Here is a 27648-nt window from a genome sequence, read left to right as displayed (position 1 = left end):
TTGATGTACAGAGAAGGGCAAAAGTCATGATGTTTTAATAACTTTTTGAACATTATTTTTTCTTTATTTCTTACCATGTAAATCCATTTATATGTACCTGACCTCTGCATGACTTTTTTTTTTTTTAGTGAGACAATTGGGGTTAAGTAACTTGTCCAGGGTCACACAGCTAGTAAGTGTTAAGTGTCTGAAGCCGGATTTGAACCCAGGTACTCCTGACTCCAGGACCAGTGCTCTATCCATTGCGCCACCTAGCTGCCCCTCTCTGCATTACTTTTGGCCTACACCGTATGTACAAAATCATGTAAAACACATTTCCATATCAGTCATGTTGCGAAAGAAGAAAGAGGCCAAAAGAAAAGAATCACACACAAAAAAATAAAGTAAAAATAGTATGTTTCAATCTGCATTCAGATTTCTATAGTTCTTTTGCTGGATGTGGATAACATTTTGCACCATGTTTGGAATTGTCTTGGATCATTGTGTGGCTGAGAAGAGCTAAGTCAGTCATAGTTGATCATTGTGCAGTGTTACTGATACTGTGTACAGTGTTCTGGTTCTGTTCATGTCACTTTGCATCACTTCATGTAAGCCTTTCTAGGTTTTTCTGAAGTCTGCCTGCCTGTCATTTCTTATAGCACAATAGTATTCCATTACATTCATATACTACAACTTCTTCAGCCATTTTCCAATTGATAGGTATCCCTTCAATTTCCATTCTTATTTTTGTATGTATAGGTCCTTTTTCCTTTTTTGTAATGTCTTTGGCATGCAGACCTGGTAGTGGTATTGCTGGATCAAAGGATATGCAGAGTTTGAGTGCCCTTTGGGCATAGTTCAATTTGTTCTCCAGAATGGTTGAATTAGTTCACAACTTCACCAACAGTGCATTAGTGTCCCAATTTTCCCACATCTTTCCCAACTTTTATCATTTTTACTATTCTCTCATATTAGCCAATCTCATAGGTGTGGGGGGTACATCAGAGTTGTTTTAATGTGCATTTCTCTAATCAGTAGTGATTTAGAGCATTCTTTCATATGACTATAGATAGCTTTAATTTCTTCATCTGAAAACTACCTGTTCATATCCTTTGACCATTTATCATTTGGGGAGTGGCTTGTATTCTTATAAATTTGAATCAGTTCTCTATATATTTGCTTCTCTCCCTTTTCTACCTTCCTCTTCTTCTCTTTTTTAGTCTCTCTCAATCAAAATTTTGTCAAGATTAGATGAGTGCAATGTCCACCATTTGAACTGACTCTTTAAATGAATGTATGAGCAATGGCTTCCCAAACTTTTTCAGTCCCTAGGTAACTTGGGCAAAATGAAAAGACCATCCAGCCCACCTCCTTTCTCACACACACACACACACACACACACACACACACTCACATACATACACACCCAAACCACCTGAACATCAACAAGAAAAAAAAAGACTTTTACAGAATTAATGAGAGGAATAGAAATTGGTTTTGATAAGAAATAAATGAGATTAAATCTACATTTGCTTTAGTATCATAAGTAAATTATTCATGTTAAGGACAGAATGACAGCCAACTCAATTATCTTGCATATGGACACATGATATTCATGTGGCAAAATCCAAAATGGTAGCCGATCAAAAAAAAATACACAACCCTACTGGGGCTCTGGAATGTGTTATGGGTGTGGTTTATGTTTTTTAAAATGGAGTCAAGTTTTGAAGAACTAACTCAGGAATGAGTAGAAGTTGTCGCTTCCTTTTGTTTCCAACTCACATTAAATTTCGAGACACCCATGACAGAATAGCCCAGGGTGAAAATTTTTTCATACCTTTTCTGGGTTGGGGAAGTAATTGAGTTTGCATTTCAAAGTTCAGCTACAGAGCCAAAGGCCAAATTGGAGAATAAAAAGTTAGCAAGGTTAAATGTGGCAAAAATGACTTTATAACTTACTTTATATCAATTAGAATTTGAGGGTTAATTTAGAATGAGTAAAAAATTTTGATGATAACTAGAGCAGAGAACCTTTGAAAAGAAGGGTTTTAATCTTTTGACCTTTCCATTCCCAGTATGGAGTGTTTAGTGGAAGGAAAGGATTTGACATATGAGTTGCAAAATCTTGGATGGGCCAGAACATTTGTCATTTAGAAGTAAGAATTGAGGGGAAATACAATCCACACTGGCCCCTAACTCTAAAATTGATAGCCAGCGGTTCTCAACAACACTGGAGAGAAAGTTGTGACAACAACCAGCAGTCCCTACCAATGGAAATCAGCCGGAGTGCTCTCTTTGGTCCTGATGAGATAATGTGGGTAAAGTACTTGGCAAACACACATAAATATCAACAATTATTCTTATCGCATTGCCCCTACTGGGTGTTGGCAACAGCATCTTTTAAATTTACTCTCAACCATAGTTGACCCACCTGTGAACCAGCTGAAGGACCTGCCTATCTTTCCTGTACATTTTGAAAATCACTGTAAGAAACTGGGAAAGGAAGTGTTTTTAAACCTTTGGTTCAGCTGGGATTTGGGGATTTCCATATAATGGTAGCTCCTGATGTCTATCCACACATGTGATATTTTTTAATTAGACAAAGTAATACCTCTAAGAACCTTAGCTGTTATAACCAAATCCCCAATAGGAAGGAAATGTCAAAACTACTGTGGTTTATTATACAAACCCAACCACTGATTTCCAGTGAAACCTTGGGATAGTGACTTAGTCTCATCATGTCAGTTTACTCATCTGTAAAAACTAGGATATTCATACTTCACAGAGGTGTTTGGGGATTAAATTAATGCTTTTAGAGTACTTGGAAATGTTCTATAAAGTATAATGTGAGAGCAAAATTCATAAGAGCTTGGCCAAACAAACCTGCCAAAATGATGATGATAATAATAGTTAGCATTTATACAATGCTTTAAGGTTTGCAAAACACTTTATGTAGATAATATACTTATATATTATTAATTCATTTGATCTTCCTAACGACTCTGTGAAGTTGGTGCTGTTATTATCCCCATTTTGTAGATGAGGAAATTTAGGCACAGAGAGGGTGAGTGACTGACTATTGCACCGTCTCACCACTAGTAAATGTCCAAGGCAGAATTCAAACTCAAGTTTTCCTGATTCCATATTTTATTCTCTAGCCATTGTTCTGCCCCTAGGAGATACCAAGTAGTTATGTTCCATTAATATCAACTAGTTTTCACAGTGGGGTTCTTAATATAAGCTTGAGCTGGCTTGTTGGTCACTGCTCCCTTGATCTGAAGACAGCAGCCAGTTAATTCATTTCAGAATACTTCTTGCAAAGGAAGTTGCTTCTTGCAAACATTTTAGATGCTTTTTCTCACCTGTCATTTGATAGTAAATCCAGTCTCCTTTCGGTAACTCCTTAGGGGTGCAGAAAAACAAAATGAGAAATCAAGTAAGGTAGTTCAGTGCAAAATAAAGAAAATGGGGTTCCTTAGTGGTCCGTGCTTGTGGCCAGCATGGACACATCGGATGAGTATTTCTATTCTCCACATTGCAAAAGTCATCTAATTGTATGATTGAAGTCATCCATTATTTTCTCATCTTTTTCATTTTTGCTGGTGAGAAGCAAGCAGTGCTGCCACCTTGTTGCCAAAAGTTTGCCTGATTTGAATGTGTTTAAAAACCAAGTGAATGCCTGTGCTGAGGAGCCTGCCCTTTCTCTTTGTCAGTACTTGCAAAAACAACTTAAAAGACAAAGTTAGAGCTGCTGGCTGGGATTCCGTAATTAGCATAATCATGATGCTCTCCATTGTTCATCAGTGCACGCCCCTCAGCCAAATTTCCCATTAAGAGGACACCGATGTTGTCCTAGTGAATAAATCCCTGCACACATGATGCAAATCAGCGTGTTCCTGCCTGCTGTCCGGGACTGCAGTTAATTTTAGCCAGGGTTTGTTCTACAAGTTGTAAAACTGTTTACCCAAGTAGAAGCTCCAAGACTGAAATGTGAGTGCTCTGCCTAATGTGATAGGAGCTCTATTTTAGACTTCAGACTGTATTTATGATCCGCAGAGCAGCCTTCTGAAGAATTGTTGTGGCTCAGGTTTCTATTGAAACGACTTGTAAGTACGGGGTGAATTTTTAAGACTTGGCTTTGTTTTCTTTTCCCCTTTAAATTTGCTTGATATTTGTTCAAGTTTTAGTTACCTTTTGTCTCTTGGGGAACCTGGAAACTTTGTGGGTGGGCACTTTAGGAGGAAGCAACATGAACGGTTGAAAAATGGGGTTTTTAGCAGGTCTTTCCAGTAAGTGTAAATGTTCAGTGTTTCCAGTAGATGCCTAAACACCACCCCCCTCAATCCCCCCAACTCTAGCTTACAGTTAATCACCTATTTATTTATTGAGCCAGTTACAGTATATCATCAATGAAGTGGTTCATGCAATTACAAAAAAAAGTGTAGTTAAACGCTATTTTCTATGGCAACCTGAATCTTTTAACAGCAATACTAAAATGAATTACTGTTATAATCTGTTTTCTCTTAGCTCCAGGTTTTTGCTAAAATAATGTAGTGTCAGATGTAATGTTTTGTAGAGTTTATACAATTTTTTAAAAGAGGTATTTAAAACAGATTCTCAGGAACAGCCTAAAGAGGAGTTAGTACTTTTCATCAGAAAGAAGTAATATCAAAAACTTCTGGAAGGTGAAGAAAATTAGATCTCTAAAGTAAAGAAAGTCCTAGGAAATCTCAAATCTTAACTTCTGTTCATCTAGCCAGTGTTTGTTACCACATGTCAGCTTAAATTTGGCTTGAAGATTAAAATAAAGATTTTAATAAAAAAAAACCTCAGTGTTTTAAATGATTTGGGTCCTCTTTCATGTTCTGAAATGTATTTTAACTAAGAGGTGCCTGACCTCTTGCCAGTACTGTGCTTGCAGCTCAAAGCCATGTAGGGATTTTCTTTGCCTGTACCCCTTCAGTTGCACTACTGGCTTTAGGGATTTTTGATCTCAGTGCAGCAGTTCAAATGCTCCCCACATATCTATGTCAGAGAGGCCTCTGTAATGAAGCAAGGAGTGAGGTATGGTATGAACTAGGAAAGGGGATGCAATTTACCAGAGTTGAGAGGCTTCACTTAAAAGGTTGCTCTGCCATTATGCATTACTTATTAATATTATTAATATTAATTAATAATTATTATTATTAATAGAAGAGAAATAAAGTACTGTTGAGAAAAGAAACATTTCCAGTGGTAATTTGTGAAAGGATATTTTGACATAAATGGGAAAAAAAATAGAACTGATTTCTTTTACTATTTTCAGGGTGAAACGTTTAAACTAAGTTTTTAAGGGCTTGAAGATAAATAGGCAGTATAGATTAATTGTGATAGTGGGGTCTCATTTGGAAATCTTTTACTATTTAGTCTCAGTATTTTTGTGGCAATATATTTATCATAGAACATAATAAATCTGGGGAATCTACTAGTTGTTTCTACTTTTTGTTGTTTATAGAGTACTAGACACGGTTCCTTATTTTGTCATTAAAATGTTAATGGAGTGTTTAAAGAAAATCATCTTGTTTAGTAGAGCTGGAGGAGACTTTATAGGTCGTTATAGCCCTTCCCTCCTTTTTTTTTTTTTTGTTGTTGTTGTTTGTTTTTTACAAATGAGGAGATTGAGGCCCAGAAAGGAAAGTGACTTCTTCAAGGCCTAAAGATACAGTGGGAAAACTGCTGGGTTTGGAGCCTCAGGATCTGGGTTCAAATCCTCACTGTTACTTGCCCTCCTTGAGGCCATGGGCAAGTTACTTCTCTGTATACCTCAGCTTCTTATCTGTGAAATGTGGGTGTTGGTCTAGATAATGGCTTCCTAAACCTTTTCTGCTCACAGCCTCTTTTTGCCTGAGAAATTTTATTGTGACCTCAGGTATACGGGCATATAAAATAGGTATACATAACCTTTTACAGTTGCTAATTTTTTGTGACACCCCCCCCATTCAGTTACAGGAACTCATGGGGGGTCACGACCCCCAGTTTATAGGGTCTAGATGACCCTTTGAGTTTTAAATTAGTACTTTTAAATGATATCATAGCTGTGATTCAGAAGCAAGGCTTCTAAATCCAAATCAAGTGCTCTTCATACCACTCCATGTCAAAATGGTTTTAGGATATGATTACTATTATGTTGCCATATAGGATATAATTCACTATGATTGCCAAATTTGGGGGTTAGTTCCACACACAGATTTTTAAACATTTTTTTTCATTCCAGTGAAATTTCCAAAAAACTTTGCTACTCCCTACCGGAGGATTTCTATTTAGGAGGAGAATTTAACTTGTGAAATTAAATAATTTCAAAGAATGCTCTGCATTCGTGCTGTGAGATGCAGAGAACAGGTCAAAGCAAAAAGAGACTGCTTTCCATGAGGAAGTGGCACTCCCAGAGATCATGTAGCTGCTGGGGATGTTCACAGTTCCCACCCCACTTGATGTGACTATTGCAGTGATGTTGATTGCCCAGGCCTACCTAGTCGAGGTGATGTCTCCTGATGGGCCATGCTAGGCCATACATAAGAAGCTCTCCTCTTCTGGAGCTCTGTACTCCAGGAAACCTGTTTCAGACAAACTTATATAGCCTCTGTCACTATAGCAAGAGAGTCCAGGGGTCAGCACCTCCAAGCCATGCATTGCCCTGTCGCTGCATTGCACTTGCTGTCATAATAAATAACACTGGGAAAAGATTCCCTGGTCTAGTCTCCCACTGTGGTCGCCTGCCTTCTCTGATGAGACCGCCACTTTCTTAGGAGAGCACGACTGTTCCCCTAAAGTAGAAGCTTTTCATTTGCTGCTTCTCATAGGTTTGTTATTCCATAAATAAGTTCCTCTACAGCCCAACATTTGCTCTTAAAGCCAGATGGGAATTTCTAGCCAGAGAAGGAGGATCCCTTCACCCATGTCCCCTTCATGCCCCTCTGACCTTATTTGCCTCTGTGACTACTTGCTGACCATAATCGATAGCCATTGTTTTTTGATTCAGAGCAGAAAGTACTAGATCAGTGAGTGGCTCTGTCTCTATGCTATTTTCATTGAAAAGTAAATCCTGCAGTAAAAGGACATTGTTATATTAAATAGTACCTGTTTCATCTAAATTAAAAGAAACACTTAGCAGAGGGATGCCATCAGCACTGACTCTCCTCCACACAAGTTCATAGTAAAAGAATGGGGCTCTGTGAGAACAGTTTGTTTCCTCTGGAATAAGATTCAAAACATGGGACTGCTGTTAATATTTAGCATTTATTAAGCACCCACCGAGTACATACAATGCACAAAGAAAGCACAGTCTCAACATTCAAAAGTCTTATATACTAATGTTAGATAGGAGACCTGCCCCTCTTCTCCCCCCAGCCCACATACCAAAGTGAGGCTGGAAGAGAAAGACCAAGAAAACAAGGGAGAAAGGGAGAGAAAGGTGGGGGAGGGGGAGAGAAAGGGAAAGTTGGAGCAAAGAAGGGACTATTTAAAAATTCAGTTTATCTGAGCTTCTGCCAAATAAAATGAAGCTAAAAGGTACTTCTCCTGGGATTGCTGCTTATCTCCTTCTCTCCTTCACCCAAAAGTTTAGTGACAGATACTATTCCAGGTAGGAGGCCTTACTTAATCATGCTACCATTTCAGTTTTCTTGTTTCAGTTCTGTTGTACCCCAGGGAGGGAACTCCTGCTCTGGTGTTCTCTCTTCCCCCCCCCCCCCCTTTTCTTTCTTTCTTTCTTTCTTTCTTTCTTTCTTTCTTTCTTTCTTTCTTTCTTTCTTTCTTTCTTTCTCTCTCTCTCTCTCTCTCACACACACACACACACACACACACACTCACACAATTTGATCTTTTTTTTTTAGTGAGGCAATTGGGGTTAAGTGACTTGCCCAGGGTCACACAGCTAGTAAGTGTTAAGTGTCTGAGGCCAGATTTGAACTCAGGTACTCCTGACTCCAGGGCCGGTGCTCTATCCACTGTGCCACCTAGCTGCCCCACACAATTTGATCTTAATGGCCACTGTGTCCCTGCATAAATGTAAGGAACTTCTTCCTCCATTATCTCAAGATAGGTGGGAGCTGTATAAAAATAATTTTTAAAATTCTGATTTGGATTTCAGCTCCATTACTAGCTTGCCAGGTCTCTTTGGAGTGAATCACTTCACCTTGCAGTGGCTCAGTTTCTCCATCCATAAACCTCACAGAATGCTGTGTCATCTATTCAGCTAAATAGGTTAGCAAAATGCTTTGAGTTTCTCAGAAGAAATGTATTACAAAGGACTACCAAGCATTATTATATAACATAAAGGGGTAGGATTGATATGAGTCAGCAGAGTAGGTCAAACAAGTATAGATGCTGGCTATTAATAAATAGTAATAATACATGCATGGTCTATGACTCAGCCTTCCCATTATACTCAGTCTGGGACAGACCTAGCCAAAGTACTGTATGCAACTTGTAGCTCTTACGGCAGAGATTTGGAGAATTTGGCAAAGATTCACAGAGAACTCCCTGGTCCCCACAACCCCCACACCTCACACTGCTTCCCCATCCCTGTCCACTCACAAAGGACTTAAAGGTTGATCAGTGATACCTATATAAAGGGTTCAAGAAACTGAAATTATCCAACCTGGTAACAATTGAAGTATATGAAGTAATTCTTAGGCAATTTTTTAAAACTCCACTGGGCATCAGTTTCCTCATGTAAAATAAGAACTAGATGATCTCTAAATCACTTCCAGTTCAGACATTCTACTATTCTGTAGTTTTCAGCACACAAAAAGATAAATGACTGGTCTTTATTCCACTATGGACAGCACCAGAAGAACAGGGGGTCAAACTGCAGCACAGTGTGAGGGTTAGGTTGACTCTAAGTGCAATGGGTACCCAGGATAACTGTTTTTGTTGTTCTTGTTTGTCCTTCCTTCTTGAAGAGGACCATGACATTAGGAAGTGATTTCAGTGAATTGGATTTAAGTGAGGGAGGGCTGTGCACAGTCACCAGCTTCACTCTTTCCTCCAGAGCCATCTGGGTAGAGTGGCAAGATATACATCTGGATGACTAGAGATGGCCCAGATGTGGTGGGAGACTGGTTTTTTTAATCAAAGGTCTTTCCTGGGACTCAGTTTGCCTGAGGCTATTCCCATTTAGTGCTTAAGGCTAGGTAAGAAGAGAGCCAAAGAATGGCTTCTTTTACCTAGTCAGAATAGAGGAATGAATGAATGGAGAAGGGAGGGAAAGAAGGAAGGAAGGAAGAAAGAAAGAATGGAAGGGGAAGGCCCTCAGGGTTTCACACAAAAACCAGAGCAATTGCTATTTACCCTCATTAATAGGCCAAACAATGGCCAATGAGGCTTGGCCTGGGACCTGTTGTTGGCTGGGCCATGAGAGTCTGAATGATTTGGTGTTAAGGCACCTGGCCCTTTAAAAAACCTAGGTCCTAACTCCCCAGACAACTTGTGAAGTTTAAACAATCAAAACTTATATTCCTTTGGGCTTGTTGTTGTTTGTCCTTCTTTCTGGAGGACTATAACATGGTGGGGGGATGATGTCATGACTTGCAGTGAATGGGAATGGTCTTGACCCAGCATTGCAGTGGGATGCTGAGAGAGGTTACATTTTCTCCTTTGCTGGAAATCTTTTTCAAAACTGGAGTAGATAGACACTTCATTAAATCATTGACCAAAGAGCTGGAAGGTCCAGCAGTTCCCAGATCGTGTCCCATGGAGTTCTGGCGTTCTGCATGATGTGAATGCCAGTGCCCATGCATTAGATGATTCTACAGATGACTCCAATAACCATACACCCAGCCCTGGTCTCACTCCTGAACTCCATCTCCACAGAACCCATTATTTTTCCTCCCAAACCCATCCCACTTCCAGACTTCCCTATTTCTCTCACTGACACCACCATCCTTCCACTAGCCAGATTCACAATCTCTGTCAGGTCATGCTTAACTTGTCTCCTAATACACTTCCCGCTCCCATATCCAATCAACTGCCAACTCTAGTCGATTCTTTCTCTGTGGAATTACACTCTCCCCTGGACTATTACAATAGTCTATTTTTGTTCGTTTGTCATATGGCTTCTCTTTTCAATCTGCCCTCCACAGAGCTGCCAAAGTGCGATCCTTAAAGTGTCGATTTGACTGAGTCACTTCCCTGCTCAGTAAATGCCAGTGGTTCCCTTTTGCCTGTAGGAGCAAATACAAATGTGTCTGGGATTTGAAAACCTTCATAACCTGGCTCCAACCTACCTTTCCATCTTTGCTGTACATTGTTCTCCTGTAGTCCAGCCAAATGTGCCACGTTGCATCTTCTGTCTCTGTGCTTTTTCATGCAATGCACTCTTTCTTTCTCTCTCAAGGCAAACCACTGGTTTCCTTCAAACCTCAGACCAAGCACCATCTCCTGTCCTCCCAGCTACTTGTGTCTGTCTGCCCCCTTCCAAAATTACCTTGTATTTACTTTGTCTCTTGTATATTCTCATATGCTTTGCTATTTTTTCCCCTCTATAGCAGGAGCCCTTAGCCAGTTCATGTCATTCTGGTGAAGGCTATGGCCCCTCCTCAGAATAATGTTTTTAAATGCATAAAATGAAATACTTAGAATTACAAAGGATACATTCTACTGAAAAATGGTTATCAAAATGTTACAAAAAAATAAGTTCATAGAGGGCAGCTAGGTGGTACAGTAGATAAAGCACCCCTGGATTCAGGAGGACCTGAGTTCAAATCCGGCCTCAGACACTTGACGCTTACTAGCTGTGTGACCCTGGGTCAGTCACTTAACTCTCATTGCCCCCCTCCCCCCCACTCCAAAAAAGTTCATGGACACCAGATTCAAAACCTCTACCCTATTGAATGTTAGCTTCTTGAGAACAGGCCCAGAGAGCTACAATTAAAAGGTCATACAGCTAGTTGCAGTACTATCACTAGAATCCAGAGCTTTTGGCTCCCCCGATGCATTCATCTGGAATAGTTTCAGTGTGGTATTGTCTGAAGGCAAGGCATGACCTTTTTTTTTTTTTTTTTTGGTGAGGCAATTGAGGTTAAGTGACTTGCCCAGGGTCACACTGCTAGTAAGTGTTAAGTGTCTGAGGTTGGATCTGAACTCAGGTCCTCCTGAATCCAGGGCTGGTGCTCTATCCACTGCACCACCTAGCTGCCCTAAGGCATGACCTTTTAAAGCCTAAGAAAATATTATTTTGATCTGATGATGTCTTTTGTCACTTGTGCAAAAGCTAATCCTCATAACAATTAGGATTTCTTATTAGAATACTTATTTAAGAAAGCCTGCCTTAGATGAAATTCAAATGAGATTCTCATTTCTAATAGGCAGCATGGCTTAGTGGACAAGGTCCGGTCAGGAACTCAAATTCTGCCTCAGACATTTAACTAGTTGTGGGACTACAGACTAGTCAGTTAACCTCTCTGGGCCTCAGTTTCCTCAACTGTAAAATGAAAGGGTTGGACTCAGTGATTTCTCTGGTCACTTCCTGTGACCTTCCTGCAGTACCGTGTCTGTGACCCTTTGACATGATATATGTGAAAGCAAGATCCCTATACAAAAGTCAGGTAGTGGTGCTGGTGTCATTAAACTGAATTCTGACTTTTCCACTGCCTTCAAAATTACCTATCTCAAGAAGGGACATCATGTGATAAATCTAGTGTTGGGGTCAAGGAACACCTTGGGTCTTGACCATTAGTCGTTGCATTTGTATCTAGGATCCCTACTAGGTAGGCCTATTCTCTGAATCATCTTTCAGTAATGCATTTCAGTGTTGGGTGCCCACTGCCCTTCAAGAATAAATCTGCTCTACCCTGTCTTCCTCAAGTCAGTCATACCCTTTGATTGGGAAGGAGAAAGGTACCTGCCAAAATCCCCATGTCGAGCAACATCAGTTATGATATCTCTGTGATAGAAGGAGCCCCAGCAAGCTCACCAGCAGTACAGGGACCAAGGTGGGAAATTCCTGCTTACTTGAAGTAAATCCAAGCACAGTAACAGAGGGCCAGGGCCTGTGTATAACATTCTCTCGAGTAAGTAATTTGGTGGCTCTATTCTAGATGGCACAGTCGATAGAGTGCCAGGCCTAGAGTCAGGAAATCCTGTGTTGAAATCCAGCCTCAGACACTTACTAAGTGACCTTGGGCAGGTCACTTAATCCTGTTTGCCTCGGTTTCCTCATCTGTAAAGTAAGCTGGAGAAGTAATGGCAAACCACCCCAGTGTCTTTGCCAAGGGAATCCCAAATGGGGTCACCAAGAGTCAGACACAGCTGAACAACAACAAAATTTTTGCTTTACTCATTAGGTGGCAATTCCCCAAGATTTCTTTCCTCTTTATTTATCAACCCACTAAGCTTTCTGACCTCTTCAGATGCACATAATATAAATTTGTTATATTTAGTATGTCTTTGTTCACTTATTTAGGTGCTTTTAATGCATAATTTTTTGACAGTGTGGTCTTGCCTTGGGTTGTAAACAAAATACTGAGACTCTCTTTGAAGTGGTTATGACAGCATCTAGCACTGTAATACATGCTTTCAATGCTAATGAAGAAGAAAGGGTTCTTTGAGGGCACTTGTCAGCAATGCTATTTAAGAGGTGTATATCATTGCTCTGTCCTAAGATGAAGCTCTCTGCAAAGGGAACAATTGTTTGTTTTCATTTGTGTCTCACAAATCTCACTCCTAGTGAGAAAACTCTCCCCAAAGGCAGATTACCAACTTTTCTGCCATTTATAGGCTCAGAGAACTGTCTTAGTATTAGATTTATTATAGCATTTGGCACATTAGTACTTCTGTAAAATCCAGATTCAAATTTGTAATAATGGAAATAATTCCACTTCCCTGTAATTGGTTATATATTTACAGAATATTTTAATGATCCATAAAGTTAGAGAATACAGGTCCCATAGGCAGGAAAGGATAGTTTATCTTGGTTTATCAAACTCTACAAAAATTCTTACTGCTTAGAAATAGGTTCCTCCCCACTCCCTGCCTTGATCCACAAGCCTGGCATCCCTTTGTCAGATGTGGAAAATGCCAAACTTGTGGCCAAATAGGTTTTTAAATAGGAAGGAACCTTAGTATTAATTCTGTTTTCATATGAGCTCTCATATGCATTCCCACTTTGTCCCACTACAACCACCATTCTAGGACAGGCTGTCATTACAAATCCCCCTTGCATATTGGCTCCTCTCCATTTTCTTACTTGCTTCCTCAACTCCCATCCCTCCTATATAACAGTGCCAAATTAATCTTTCTTACCCAGAGATCTGATCGTGTCACTCCTCTGTTCCAGAATCTTTCGTGCCTTCCTATTGCCTCTAGTCCACCTGAGGATCTCCCATGGATTTCTATCACTTTGCCCTCCCAGTCCTTTTATCATCGTCCTTTACCTACTCTGTTTTAGATTACTGGTTTCTTTTGTACACATGAAGCACCCTTACATTTCCACATCTTTTCTTATACTACCCTATACCTGAAAACTCCTTTTCTCCCTCTTTGCCTGTCACATTTTTACTTAGCCTTTTAAGCCCAGTTTAAATCCCACTTCTTCCAGGAAGCCTGTCCTGCTTTCCACACACCTTCCCTGGCTGGTAACATTTCTCCTTCAAATAGCATTTTGTTTTTACACCATTTAAGCGTATTTTTCATGTTATTTATAGTTATCTTTATTGGTGTCTTATCACCTACCAGACTGTAAGCTCTGTAATGGGGAATATGTCCTATCTAATCTTTGTGTCAGCTTTAGTGCCTAGCACAGTTTTCTGTACACAGTAGGGACTTAATTGGACATATAGGTGTCACAGTGGTTAGAGTGCTGGGCCTGGAGTCAGGAAGACTCAATGTCCAGAGTTCAAGCTTGGCCTCAGACATTTAATAGCTGTGTGACCCTGGGCAGGTCACTTAACCCTGTTTGCTTCAGTTTCCTCATCTGTAAAATGAACTGGAGAAGAAAATGGCAAACCATTCCAGTATCTCTGCCAAGAAAACCCCACATGGGGTCATGGAGAGTCAGACAGGACTGAAATGACTGAATAACAGAGACTTAATATATGTTGGCAGTGTTCATAGTTCTCTAAACTCATGTTGGGAGCATTACTGAGATAAAAGTAGCACATGCAGAGACACTACTGTCATTAAATTATTATATCATATAATTATATCATATTATATATTATACTGTCAGTTCCTGTTCACAGCTGCATAAAAAACTTTGTTCAACTTTCAGACAATGTTGAGGCAGCCAGGTAGCATGATGAATAGAATGCTGGACTTGTGGTCAAGAAATCCCGAGTTAAATTTGACCTCAGATACTTACTAGTTGTTAGACCCTGGGCAAATCTTTATCTATAAAGTGGAGATAATAATAGCACCTTCCTCCCAGGGTTGTTGTGAAGATAAAATTGAGATATTTGTAAAGCGCTTTACACTCCTTAAAGTGCTATATAAACGCTCGCTATTAATATCGTTGTTATTGTGCAGTTTACTTTTCTTTATATCTCTATATATGTGTGTATATAGATTCTGTGTATATATGTTATATATGTGCATATATATATATATACACATACATTCACCTTCAGTGTATATTATACCAAATGACTTCTAAACTGTAGATGAATGTGTAAAGTGTTTCTCTAGAGATGTAGCCTCGACTTGTTTGGGTTGTTTTTTTTAATCATTTCCCTCATTGGCAAAACATAAAAAATGTAAAAATCAAGCACAAGCATATATTTCCCATGTATGTATATGTATACATACTTATTTATAAAGATACATGTTCCATTATACTAACAATTGTGAACATTATAAAACTTATATAACATACAAATTTATTGGATGCTAGGGCCAGTAGGGAGCCCCCAGAGTTTAAGCAGGGAGTGATTTACTCAAAGCTGGCTTTGAGGAAAATGATTTTGGTCTCTGAGTGGGAGCTGGGTTAGAGAGAGGAGAGGTCTGAGGCAGGGGAGCTTTGCAGTCATGCAGGTGAGAGACTATGGGGATCCGCACTACGGTTGAGTTTGTGTGACTAGAGAGAAGGGGCCCGGATTCAGAGGTATGGAGGGAGAACCTAGAAGATCTGGCAGATGATTGCATGGGGGGAGGCCAGGGAGAGTGACAACAAGGTTGTGAGAAACTGAGAGCCTGGTAGGATAATGGTGCCCATGCCAGTGCTGGTAAAATATGGAAGAGGCGAGGTTTGGGAGGAGGGGGAAGATCATGTTAGGTAATGCTATCTGTAACGCAGGTCAGAACCTATCCATGCCTTTTCATCAGGCACAGAGAAAGTCTTTAGTGTCAGATCAATCATTTGAACCCACCTCTCGACCTCAACAATAATCATAACAGACATTTCTGTTGTGCTTTAAAGTTTGTTGTCTCTTGTCTTAATCAGCATCAAATCTGATAGAATTAGCCTTAGCTTTAAATTCACCAGAAAGGCCTTGGAAGTACCATGGACATTTTTAGTCTATTACTGTGGGACATCGCAGCTTCCTTGTTGGAAGCAGTTGGGGCAGCATCTCCAGGGCACAAGTTGTTGTGGTTGTTGTTCATTTTTCAGTCATGTCCAATTTTTGGTGATCACATTTGGTGTTTTCTTGGTAGAGATACTAGAGTGGTTTGCTATTTCCTTTTCCATCTTATTTTACAGATTAGGAAACTGAGGCAAAAAGGATTAAGTGACTTGACCAGGGTCTCACTGCTAGTAAGTGTCTGAGGCCAGATTTGAACTCAAGTTTCCCTGACTCCAGGCCCAGCACTCTATCCACTAGGCCACCTAGCTGCCCCAAGAAAGAGGATAGTGTACCAATTGGGATGCTGGCAGTTAGAGATGAAGCTGAGCTTTAGGATGTCAGAGGCACCTTACAAGGGTCCATTTTGACTGTCTGATGAGGTCCTAAATTAGGCTGCATGTCAGACCTAATATTTTCTGACTGGTAAAAGGAAAATAGGCCAGGAAATGTGCCTATAATTGGCAAAGGAAGAGGGGGAATCCAGCATATTTTAAAAAAAACAAAACTAATTAAAGTGCTCGCTTCAAAAGCACATACACCAAAAGTGGAATGATACAGAAAATAGAATGGCCCCTATATAAGGATAACATGTAAATTCATAAAGCATTCCTCATTTTTTGTTAATGTGAAAATGCCAGTTTTATTTGGTGTTGAAGTTTAGAATTAAAAAAACAATTTTAACTGATCAAAACCCCGATTTTTACATTATGTCTAATGATTTTAAATCCCACAAAGGATCATGCTCCCAGATCCCAGAACTGATTCCAAGTACCTTCTGTGTTCTGATCTTACGAGATTCAGAGACGAAGAGAATATTTGCAGAGTATCAGTGATGAAGGATGAAAACACCAGGCCATCTAGCTAGTGTTTCTTAGGCACCAATCTCTGTGGTATCAAAGTATACAACACCAGTGTTTACTAGAAATGATATGAGTTGCAAGCGTGAGAGGAGTTTACTCATCCCATAAATTCTTTTGGCCTTTGCTGTCAAGATGACAGCAAGGTTATTTTGGGTGAATGTTGTTTGTGCTGATGGCACTTGACTTAAGAGAAACCTGTGCAAAAAGTCCTGTCTGTTAGTCTGCTTTGTTACCATGAAACGTGTGTCCAGTTGGATGAGTATTTAAAGGCTGTAGTCTGTTTAAGCCTGATCTTGGTTCAAGTACAGCCGTCCCCAGGTTCACTAGGGACACAATGAAGTTGACTTTTTATATTGCCTAAAAAACAAGCACCAATACCCTAAACATGATTATTAACTACAGGGGTACCTGTCAGGAGCAAGAGGAACATCCTGTATTGAATGGGCTGGCACATTTTGAACTACCTTGCTATCACTGAGTGACTTCCTTGCTTATATCCAAGCAAGGAATAACCTGGGGTTGGAAGCTGGGGTTCTCATGAAGAAGCACACCATGTGTTTAGTCATTTCTAGAAGGAAGCTGGTCTTTCCATTGTCCTCATCTTGCTACCCTTCCCTCTCCCAAGCTATTACCTTGTCTGTTTTTCCTCAACTTTTTGTCTTCTTTATCCTGTCAAATATAGGGTAGAGAGTTCCAGAGGGTTTTGCTTTCCTCTATTTTGTCTTGTCCTGAGCAACATCTGGATATGGTAGTTCTTACCCTATTTGGGCAAGAGCGTATCAGAGATACGCTCAACAGGTTCCCTGTTCCCTGGTGGGGAAAAATGCATCTCAAACCTTTGACCGCTGACCTGGCAGTGCCCCTCAGAAACTACAGTGGCTACCTTAGCCTATCCTCTCAGCCAAGCAATTTCAACTTAGTTTAATCAAAAATCTTCCAGGGTCCCAGCATGAACACAAACATATTGAATGCCACATCTAGAGGGAATAATTAGAGTGATTAAAACTGAGTGAATTAAAATTCTTTGCCAGTTGAAATTTTTTTTAATTCCCTTCCCTCTTAAATGGAAAAAGAAACCTGCCTATTCACTTTTCTCCTAAAGGTTTAAAAGCAGAAAGAAACATTTCAGATATTACAGAACTATGGTGAAAGAAAGGGGAGAGAAATGTCATGAGAAAAAGATGGCCCTGAGATTGAGAGTTTGGATTAAGTGAATCTTCTTTGTTTTATCATCTTTTACCTCAGATTAGAAGAGTTAGAGTGTGTTGTGTGAATGTTGTTAGTGCAGTATGCTAAGGGGTTATGAGATGATATTATCTTTTACAATAATTTTAAAAACAAGAACTCATGCTGTAAGCTATGATTTGAAATTGAAGTGGCAACTGGAGCAGCAGAGAGAGAATTGTTGTGATGTGCTGTCACCATCCGAACCAGTTTGCTGTCTCAGAGTGGCGCGTTCTTGTGTACCTAGGCAGGGGGTATTGCCCCTAGCTAGAATCTGATACACTTCTGGGCAGTAAAGAAGCAAAGACAGTGTCCGGAGAATGGAGATGTAGGAGATTGAACCTCTGTCACTGCCTCTCTTATTGTCATCCTTAATTCTTGCCATCCTTACTTCTATTGACTTCTCTTCTGTGTTCCTCTAACTACTAGGTCATGGCATCTCCAGGCTCTGAGAGACTTGCCTATGATGATTAAAGAGATACAAGAGTTTTACCTGAAGAGGAATGACTCAGGAGTGACTCCTTGTGCCAAAAGAAGCTCATAATTAAGCAGGTCCAAAGTTTGGAATTTTTTTTTACAACTTCTTAAGACAGATACTTGCAAGTAAGTCATTTAAACAATCTTGTATTCTGAAGGGGGTGGGTAAGCAGGCAATGGTTTTAACTAAATTGTTTTAGCTGTGATGATTTTTGTGTGGTAAAAACTTTGTCCTTTCCAATGATTAAAATCCTCTTTTTATCTTTAATTATAATCACTGTTCTGTAGTCAGTTGTGACAGTTATGAAAGACATAACCCACCATTCTCCTGTAACTGTTTTATAGTTTGATTTCAAGTTTGAAGGACTGTTGTGTAGAAGAAAGACTCAATTTGTTTTGCTTGGCACAGAGGGCAAAACTCCGGGTGGGAATTGCAGAGAGGCATATTTGGACTTGATATAGAGAGGAATATCTTTAACAGTTGGAGCTGTTTTGGGAAGTGGTGCCATCCCCCTAGTTGGAAAGTTAAGGAAAGTCTGGATGACCCTTTGTTCCATATAGTCTATAAGGGATTCTTGTACTGTTATGAGTTGAGTTAGAGATGGCCTGGAGGGCCCCTTCCAATGCTGATATTCTGTAATTTATTCTTCTACTTGTTTCCCAAACCTCGACCCACAAGGAGAACTAGGGCTGCTAACAGCCTACACCTAATAATTGGTTCCATTGTATGAGACAGCACCATTTCTTGCCGTGGCAGAATAATACCACAGTATTACACACACACACACACACACACACACACACATGCGTTACTTCTTGCCTGTTTTGGCTCTTACAACTTAAAAAAAAACAAAATAAAATCATTTATTTATAAAACACACCCCCCAAATCAAAGCAAATTAAGTAAACTATTTATTTCACCCTTAAAAAATTTCTAGGAAATGGATATGAAGAAGTTCTTGTTTGTTTGTTTTTTTAGATTCTTATTTCCAAATGATGAAATAATTTTTCCAAAATCATTTGTAATAGTCATTAAATTTTCCTGGAGCCCAGAAAAATTCAGAGTGGATTAAAAAACATAATAATATTTGATATATATTTTGGTTAGAATTTCATGGGACTTCATGATATAAAACTGTAAACAGAAATTTATATTATCTTATTCTAGTGAAAGGGGAATAGTGATAAGGATGGAGATGGAAAGGATGAAGGCATTGATAATGGGAGTGGAGGAAACTGTTATGTTGAAAATTTTACAATCAGGTGAAAATATTAGTGGATACATAGGTAAAAAATTAATTCTATTTTGTTAATTTGGCAGATCAGTGACAAAGGTTAAGTCTGGCTTCTTGACTTCTGGTCCAATTCTTAATAGACTTGAACATATACTCTCATATAGCAAGAAGAAAAAGGCTAGCCAAGTCAATTTAATAATTATTTCTTCTCTGTCTTGTTTGGATGGTTGCCTAAAAACAACTGCTTAAGAATTCGTGGAATGAGAACAAGAAAATACAGTATTTGGTAGCAAAGCATGAAAAATGGTTAAGATAAAGACCTTCATCCAGCAAGTTTTCCACATATATTAGTGATGTTATTATGTCAAATAGCAGGATTTTGTAAGTAGGGTTCAGATTTTGTTGGGGGCGGGATTTCATTATAGTTAACAAATAAAGAGACAGGTGAGGATAAAGATATCTATTTATGTACAGAACAGTTTCTTTTTAAAATAGTGGCTGAGACCAAAGTATTTCCCCAATATAGCTCTTGGACCTTAGCCAAACAGCCTAACATCCAGAGCCTGGGATTAGAACAAGTAATCTGAGGAGACAGTGTACCTATTCTCAGAGCTTTGTCACAGGGTTGGGCAATAGAAATGTGTTTGTATGTGTAAAGTGACTGGCTGGCTCAAGGAAAATCTTCACCCATTTAAGAAAAAAGAAAGAAACAGTTATTTGAGGAAATGTCAGTCTGGACAGTGAAAACAGAAGAACATGTTATCATATTAGAAAGTGAAGAATGTTTGCAGCAAAAATGCAAAACAGAAACACAGAAATGCAAAGAAACTTCCTGAGAGCTATTCAGAGCTCCTACCCACAGGCAATTATGCAAGATGGTCATCTCTGCATGGTTACATGGCTGTCCCTTAGGAGTTTACTCCTAGGTACATCAACACATAGGAGGAGAAAATACTCAGCTACTTCAGCTGAGATGTAAATTGTTTTTTTTTTTTTTTACTTGCAAAAAGCTTCTTAATAGAGATGATGAGCCTCCTTAGGACTCTTTCATAGAAATACTTGGAGATGGAAAGAGGAGCTTGAAAGGTCATCTGGTCCTGCTTTGTACAGACTGCTAATGAGTCTTTTATAATCCTCAGAAGACATGCTCATCTAGCCTTGGGCTCTAATATGGACCCTTCTGTTGATGGACTGGTCTGATAATCAGAAAGTTCTTTAGGTTGAGCTAAAACCTTTTAGTCTTTAGCTTTTCACTTGTCACCTCTCTAAGTTAAATCATTCTAACTCCTTTCATTTTACCTCATTTAATTATAGCACCATGGGATTTAGAACTGGAAGGAATCTTAGAGTTTATCTAGTTGAACTCCAAACAGTCTCAGTAGTGAAAGGACTCCTACCCAAGGTCAGGCAGGGAATAAATTCAAAATTCAGAACCTTGGGTCCTCCAAGTCCAGATCATTCCACCGGCCCAACCTGGCCCTATTCATTTTCTCTCTGAGCAATTTGCTGAGGACCATCATCCGGCAGGAACCCCTAATGTTGGTGAGTTTCTCACTCCCCACTGCAGCAGAGGGCAGGACGACAGGCTTGGGGAAACTGGTGTTTCTCCCCCCACACCCCTCACCCCCTCACTTTTTTTTTTGGTGAGGCAATTGGGGTTAAGTGACTTGCCCAGGGTCATATAGCTAGTAAGTCTCAAGTGCCTGAGGTCGGATTTGAACTGAGGTCCTCCTGAATCCAGGGCCGGTGCTCTATCCACTGTGCCACCTAGCTGCCCCCGAGGGAAACTGGGTTTTTTCCAACAGTTCCCTTTCCTCTCCTCCTCAGGCCCTTAGATACTACCAGGGTGCCAGAGATTTTTGGACTACCCTTTTTTCACACACACACACACACACCCAAATTGGAAATGACAAAAGCTACAATCAATGTTAACTTATTGGTTTCTACATGTTGTATTTTTTTTTTCATGTTTGCTAGCATCGTGTTAATTTTTTCTATAACTAGGTAATGCATTTAGGGAAAAATCATCTAAATAATACTCATAATATGATGATCTGCCTCACAGATTTATGAAGCAATTAGTAATGGTATTAAACCCTCTGGGACTGAGTTTCCTCCTCTTTAAAATGAGGGATCTAGATGGCTTCTAAACTTCCTTTCATCTTTAAAATTACTTTATTTTGTGATTTTGTCATACATTGTATTTTTTCATGAGATAGTATTTGTAAAATGCTTTGCAAACCTTAAAGAATTATATAAATGCTATTAGCTCTTTGAAAAATAAGAACAACTAAATGTCAAAAATTGTCATTATATGTAATTGGGGGAGAATTAAATATTATATTAAAACAACTAAAATGAACAAGAGGACAGAATCTTTATACCAACACTAAAAATTGTGCTATAGAAAAGGAAAGAAATTATATTGATTATTGTTAGGTACCATTCTTGTTGCCAGATTTTGGAATACTAGACCTAGAGAGTCTCTTTGAAACTTGAAAATGATAATCTGGGGGGCAGCTGGGTGGTGCAGTGGATAAAGCACCAGCCCTGGATTCAGGAGGACCTGAGTTCAAATGTGGCTGCAGACACTTGATACTTACTAGCTGTATGACCCTGGGTGTCACTTAACCCTTATTGCCCTGCCCCTTCTGCCCCCTAAAATGATGATCTGGGAAAAATAAGAAGGAAGATGGCTTTCCTTTACACAACAGGTAAAGTAAGTACCCCAAGAAGTGCAGTCTTAGCCGTTGACTGAGTCTACTTTCTGGGGTTAGAATTCTGAATTAGAATTATTGAATTTGAAGATGACCATTTTATTGTACTCTCAGCATTCATTGTCTTCAAGCTTTCTTTTGAATTCCCATGGGACTTTTGTTTTAATGCATGAAGAATTAAGCACTTCAAATGTTCGACATGAGAATCCATCATCTGGTTGTCTCTCCAGCTTGGTGGGGTCTTTGGAACATTGTGTCCCACCTCCAGAGCCTGTAAGAGTCCAGTTATCAGGCTTCTACAGTGACCCTTCAGAATAGGATCTTTGTGGAAGTCAACTTCTCTTATTCTTGCCAAAGTACAAAGCGCCTTCTCTGAAGTGATTTCAACCTGCTGACCTGGGGAGGAAATAGCCTTGTCTCTCTCGCCACTGGCCAGGCAGAGCAATGCCTGCTTTCCTCTCCTCTGGAACTCTGCAGAACACTCTTAATAACCAAAAGTGTTTTTCCTTACCTCTATACTCCTTGCATGAACCATCAGCAGTCTGAAGATGGTGCATCTGAGCCCTCCCTGCTCCTCAGTAGTTTTAAATGACTCACTCTTATCTCATTCCCTACACTGGCTGCTTCAGATGTGTTCTTCTTTTCAACTCCTTAATTGCACTGGGTGACTTAGCCTCCCAAGTCTCTGAAAAGCTTAATGCCATGCAGTGTGAGCTGTCTTGAGTTTCCTTCTCAAAACCTCTCCTCTTCATGGCCTACTCTCTACTCTTTAGCCTTAAGGCTCAGAAGAGAAGGCAGTCATCCTTCCTCTCTAGCTGCCTGCTCCAGTTCCCATTATATCCCTTCAAACTCATCATGGGCCAAACAAAACTCATTAACTTTTTACTAACCCAACTCCTTGTGACTTCAATGTTTTCATCTGTAGTACCACCATTTACAGTTTTTCCATTCAGTAGACATTTATTAAAGACCCTTGGGTGCTAGGGATATAAACAGAAGAACACATTTTATCTTAGCTTTCAAGAAGCCCGCCATCTTGGTGTTATCTTTGAGTCTTCTCTCTCCCTTCTCATAACCAATTATCAAATTCTGTTGACTCCACCTCTGTAGGCCCTCATTGATTCCCACTTGGACTGTCAAAATAACCTACTAAAATATCTTCCCACTTCTTCTTTCTTTCCCCTTCAATCAACAATTTATACAGATGATAGTTTAATCTTTATGCATAGACCTAATTCATATTCCTTCCCTGCTCAAAAATCTTCATAGGATCTCTATTGCCTACCAAGTAAAATTCAGACTTCTTTGCCTGGCATTCAAGTCTTTCATGATCTGGTGCTACCCTACCTTTCCAGACTTATCTCCATTAATCTATGTATTATGTTCTGTGTTTCAGTGAAACTGGACTATTCTGTGTCCCCTGAACATTCTCTGTGCTATCTTGCCATGCCCTCATACTTATGCTTGGAATGTGCTCCCACCTGCCCACCTTTGCCTAGTGAATTTCTTCGTATCTCTTGTACTGGAATAAAATTTACTATGACTCAGGTTAATCCACAAAAAGCAGTAATTGTAGTCAGACTGTCAGACAAGCCCAAAGCCAAATTCACAATATAGGAATGATAAACAAGGAAATTACGTTACTCTCAAAGAAGCCACAGACAACAAATCAATATCATTAGTAAATTTATATGAATGAATGAATGAAAAAGCATTTATGAAACACTAAGTGCTGGGAAAATAAATGTAAAAGTAGGACAGTCCCCTGCCCTCAAGGGAGTTCTCAAGTTCTCTACTCTATTAGGGTAGAGAATCCAGGAAGGTTTCAGCTTTAAGGTAGATGGGAAAGTACCATGTTTCTCAAAGTGTATAGTCTTAACACATGGTAATGCCTCTAATTTCATATTGTTTTCATTGATGATATCATATCAGTTTCTGATGTTGAATCATTTGATAGTGCCAAGCACTTTCTTTTCAGGGTCCTCAGTACATGTGGTTTTGGTACCTAAAGGAACAGGGTTGGCTCTCCAGGATGATGGCTGAGGGCACTGGGCTGCAAAGATTGCTATTTCCAAAGCTCTTGTGTTCAGGGTCTTAGGATATTTCCACTGGGGTCTGAGGTGAGACAGTAGCCAAAGTCACAGGGGTGGTAGTGGTTTGACTTAACTGGCATTTATTGCCCCCATCTTTCCTTTGGGGGGCTTGTTGCTTTGGTTGGAGTGGCTTTCCTGCCCTTTGGGTGGCAGTTGGTTGGCAGTTGGTGGGGAAGGCAGACCCATTCTCTTTAAGAATTGCTCTCCTAGAAGATGACTTTGAGAACTAGACTTAATGGAGGTTCAATGGTCTGGGGGTATGGCCATTCCTAGGACTGCTGGGCTTCTCTCACCTGTTCATTGAAATTGGTTAGCAGTCGTTGCTGCTGCTGGTGAGAAAGGTGGGCCCCCTCTCTACCGTGATTTCGTTCCTCACTGATGACTGCAGAAGATGGACAGGAAGCAGATCTGGTAGTTTGGGGGTGGGCGGCACTGCTATTCCCAAGTTTCTTAGGTTTAGGGGCCTAGACTGGCTCCATCAGGGTTTGAAGAGAGATGATAGTCAGGGTAGTGGTGGTGGTAATGGTGGTTTGACTTGCCTGGTGCCTGCTACCTTCTATTTCTCCTGGGTGCCTTGCTGCTTTAGTTAGCCTGGCTCACCTGCTCTGTGGTGGCAGTTGGTTTTCATTCGGTAGACATGGTTCCAATTGCCATAGCTTCTAAGTTCATGAAGAGAAAAATTAACTGAATTACAAGGACATAGTAACACAATAATCATAGAAGTCTTTAATGTCCTTCTCTCAGATTTAATCATAGTTAACAGATAAACAAAAGGATAAATCTAGAATTGAATAAATTGCTGAAGTCTTACCCATCCTTTAAAGTCTGCTAGAGGGGAAAGGCAGTGAGCTCTCAAACTCATGACACAATTGCTCCAAAAAACATCTAAATAATGTCAAAGGACAGTTCCTGGAGCAGCAAAACCCACAGAAGAATGTGCTGAAATTATCTTCCAACCAAGGATATCTTGGAAGGTCAGAAGGAGGGAGCTGCTGTGTTGAGACAGGAGTGGAGCCCAACCTCACAGTGACCCTGACATAGATCCAGTCCCGGGAAGACCTCTTCAGAGAAAGAGACCCCCCCCAGAGTCTCTGAATCAGCTGCAGCACCAGTGTCATCTGGAACTAAGCTCACCATCTGGTGAGAGGGCTGAGCCCTTGGCAGGGGGGAGACTACAGGGGTCTATGCTGGTGCTGAGGCAGAACTTGGGTTTTTCACCCCTGCTGGGAACCAGGGGGTAGGCTTGAGTAGCAGTGGCCCAGGTGGGGGAGGGGCACAAGCTTGTTGGAGCTAACAACCACAACACACAAAGCTGGTTGATTAGCAAGTTGGTCTGGGGTCATCTATGAACCAGAGACCAGAGAACAGGCCAAGTGAGCGAAGTACCTGCTCCTCCTTAAATCATACCAACTGGAACCTTTTGAAGCTTAAGATACTGCAGCCTGGAAACAGTGCCCCACTTTAAGGAGCTAAAAGTCAAGTAAAAGAAAGGCAAGATGAGAAGACAGAGAAAGGTGAGGACCATAGAAAGTTTTCTTTAGTGACAAGGAAAATCGTGGTGCACCCTCAGAGGAAGATGTCAACATTAGGGCCCCTATATCTAAAGCTTCCAAGAAAAATATGAATTGATTTCAGGCCATAGAGATTCTCAAAAAGGACTTTGAAGATAAAGTTAGAGAGGTAGAGGAAAAAATGGAAAGAGAAATGAGGGTGATGCAGGAAAGACATGAGAAAAAAGGCAACAGTTTGAAAAGCCAAATTGGCCAAATGCAATAGGAGGTACAAAAGCTCTCTGATTAAAATAATTGCCTAAGAATTAGGATTGAACAAATGGAAGCTAGTGACTTTATGAGAAGTCAAGACACAATAAAGCAAATCCAAATGAATAAAACATAGAGGGCAATGTGAAATATCTTCTTGGAAAACTGCTGACCTGGAAAATAGGTCCACGAGAGATAATTTGAAAATTATTGGTCTACCTGAAAACCATGATCAAGGAAAGAGCTTAGACATCATCTTCCAAGAGATTGTCAGGGAAAATTGCCCTGATATTCTAGAAGCAGAAGGTAAAATAGAAATGGAAAGAATCCACCAATCACCTCCTGAAAGAGATCCCAAAAGGAAAACTCATAGGAATATTATAGCCAAATTCCAGAGCTCTCAGGTCAAGGAGAAAATATTACAAGCTGCGAAAAAGAAAGAATTAAAGTACTGTGGAGCCCCAGTCAGGATAGCACAAGATCTAGCAGCTTCTACATTAAAGGACCAGAGGGCATGGAATATGATATTCCAGAGGGCAAAGTAATTGGGATTACAATCAAAAATCACCTACCCAGCAAAACTCATCATAATCTTTCAGAGGAAAAAATGGGACTTCAATGAAAAAGAGGAAGACCTGAACTTAATGGCAAATTTGACTTTCAAATACAAGAACCTAGAGAATCATAAAAAATTGAAGTTGGGGGACATACCTGGGGTCGTACAGTGGGTGACCATCTTGTGTCTGAGGCTGGGTTTTGGCTGGGATCCCCCTGGGTCCAGGGTGGATGCTTTGTCTACTGTGTCACCTAGCTGCCCCATGATGACATCTTTAGGGTTAAATTGAGGGGTTAGGGGAATGCACTGGGGGAGGGGGAAAGGCAGAGGTAGTATGGGGTGAAATCCCACATGAAAAGAAACATGAAAAGGCTTATGGAGTGGGAGAAGGGATGGGGGAGGAGCAGGGCAGTAAATGAATTTTACCAGAATAGGCTCAAAGACCTTAAACTCATCAGAGTTGCCTCAAAGAGGGATTAGTACACATACCTAATTAGGTGGAGTAATCTATTTAATCTAGCAGTAAATGAGCCTAACACTCATCAGAATTGGCTCAAAGACCTCAGTATGGTCAGAATTGGCTCAAGGAGTGAATAACATACACACTCAATTGGGTGGAGTAATATATCTAACCCTGCAGGAAAATAGGAGGGGAAGGGGATAAAGAGAGAGGGGAAAAAGAAGGGAGGGCAGATTGGGGGAGGGGACAGACAGAAGCAAATTCCTTTTGAAGAGGGATAGGGTGAAAGAAGGTAGATAATAGAGTAAATATCATGGGGAAGGGAAGAGGATGGAGGGAAACAGTTAACAATAGTAATCATGAAAAGGGGGGGGAATTATACAAAAAATATTTATAGCAACTCTGTGGTGACTAAGAATTGGGAATCAAGGGAATGTCCATCAACTGAGGAATGACTGAAGAAGGTGTGGTATATGATTGTAGTGGAATGGCTTTGTGCTACAGGAAATGACAAACAGGATGATCCCAGAAAAACCTAGAAAGACTCATATGAACTCATGTATAGTGAAGTGAGCAGAACTGGGAGGACATTGTACATAGTGACAGCAGTATTGTTGGATGAGCATTTGTGAATGACTTAACTACTCTCAGCAATACAATGATCCAAGACAATCCCAAGGGACTAATGAGGAAGCTTACTATCCACCCCCATAGAAAGAATTGATAAAAAGAGCACTTGTGGATTGTACAT

At 40.2% G+C, this 27648-nt stretch overlaps 1 protein-coding gene and 1 non-coding gene across 8 annotated transcripts in view; both read left to right on the top strand.

The window, feature by feature from the left end:
- Window positions 1-27648, top strand: part of SLC20A2 (solute carrier family 20 member 2) — a 135499-nt gene that overhangs the window by 38055 nt on the left and 69796 nt on the right. For 2 of the 7 annotated variants that reach the window (XM_043983247.1, XM_043983248.1), the window contains exon 2: window positions 18029-18202. The exons of 1 other annotated variant lie outside the window; for it this stretch is intronic. The gene's annotated coding sequence lies outside the window, so the exon portion shown is untranslated. Of the gene's footprint in view, window positions 1-3841; window positions 4086-17782; window positions 17928-18028; window positions 18203-27648 lie in introns of those variants that run through there. 4 more of the 7 variants (XM_043983252.1, XM_043983246.1, XM_043983249.1 and 1 more) reach the window with 4 other exon arrangements.
- LOC122745007 lies at window positions 16030-16133 on the top strand. Its single transcript, XR_006355320.1, has one exon. It is a non-coding gene; the product is annotated as a U6 spliceosomal RNA (small nuclear RNA).

Source organism: Dromiciops gliroides, chromosome 2 (assembly GCF_019393635.1).
Source record: "Dromiciops gliroides isolate mDroGli1 chromosome 2, mDroGli1.pri, whole genome shotgun sequence".
In the NCBI taxonomy this organism is placed as follows: Eukaryota; Metazoa; Chordata; class Mammalia; order Microbiotheria; family Microbiotheriidae; genus Dromiciops; species Dromiciops gliroides.
Note: the sequence above shows the minus strand (reverse complement) of the source record. Positions and strands in the feature narration are given on the sequence as shown.